Source organism: Acyrthosiphon pisum, chromosome X (assembly GCF_005508785.2).
Source record: "Acyrthosiphon pisum isolate AL4f chromosome X, pea_aphid_22Mar2018_4r6ur, whole genome shotgun sequence".
Classification (NCBI taxonomy): Eukaryota; Metazoa; Arthropoda; class Insecta; order Hemiptera; family Aphididae; genus Acyrthosiphon; species Acyrthosiphon pisum.
The window spans coordinates 87,365,999-87,367,124 of record NC_042493.1 but is presented as its reverse complement, the minus strand read 5'-3'; the positions used below and the strand labels follow the sequence as shown (position 1 = coordinate 87,367,124).

The window sequence follows — 1,126 nt, the reverse complement described above, 5'->3', positions numbered from 1 at the left end:
TTAAGTAAATTAATTTAAGTTTGTATTATTTTAATAATAAACAACTCACTGTAAAATTTTAAAAGTGTTTTCTTTCATGGACTTATATAAAATATCATTTTTGATCTTATAAATAAACCATGCGTGGGTCACAATAGATATTTGGAGATAAATTTGGGTTGTGTTTCTAAATGATTTAGAACCTCTGCTATATACTATATACACTATAGTATAACTATTTTATGCATATTCTAATATTCTAAATAAAATATACATTATTAATAATAATTAATAAGTAATAACATAGGTATATTTTCTTCTGGCTTTTGCCTCTTATTTTTGTTGTGCCCTTGGCCTGGTCCAGTCTCGCCAAGCCCTTGCTACGGGGTACGGCTCTGGTTATTGATTACATCCGAAATTTATTTAACCCTTGTCGGAATCTTTGTTTATTAAAATAACCATGTATTACATTAGTTCCTAAAGTCTAAAACTTATACGTTAAATCATATCAAATTTATATAATTATTTTGGATTATTAAGAAAATTAGTACTTAAAATTGTACTATGTTTGACCATCCAGATTCCAGACATAAACTGAAACTAGATCAAACTTACATACCATCATACTAATACTTCCTCTACTATTACTATTTTCAATACTTAGAATAATAACAAAAATATTTTTAAATAAAAGTTTAATGTAAACAACACAAATGCATAAAAAATAATCTTATAACTGGTTTTTTTTATTACATTTATGGTTTTAGACTGATTGCGCTAAACATATGAAAATGTTAAAATATTTAATATTTTAAAATTAATAAAATTGATGAATTAATGAGATTGATAAGACTACTATTTAAAACGAATAAATTAAAAAATGTACTATGGTTAGTTTAGGTAGGTACTTGTAGTCGGACTTTGATACAAAATAATGATTGTCATGATACAAGAACGCGTACTGATTTTTATTCATTCGTACAATATATTATATAGAATCTAAATAACATTAAGGGGATTCCACTTAATAGGTGCTTATAATTTCATAGTATCATAAAACAAATGTATAAGGAACAATGCGATGTTTCCGACGATTTCACCATTAAAAAAATTATTCTACATACGTAGAAAAAATATTAAGAGGACG

At 25.3% G+C, this 1,126-nt stretch overlaps 1 pseudogene; it reads left to right on the top strand.

The window, feature by feature from the left end:
• LOC100166360 overlaps positions 1–1,126 on the top strand; it is a 14,469-nt pseudogene that overhangs the window by 9,883 nt on the left and 3,460 nt on the right.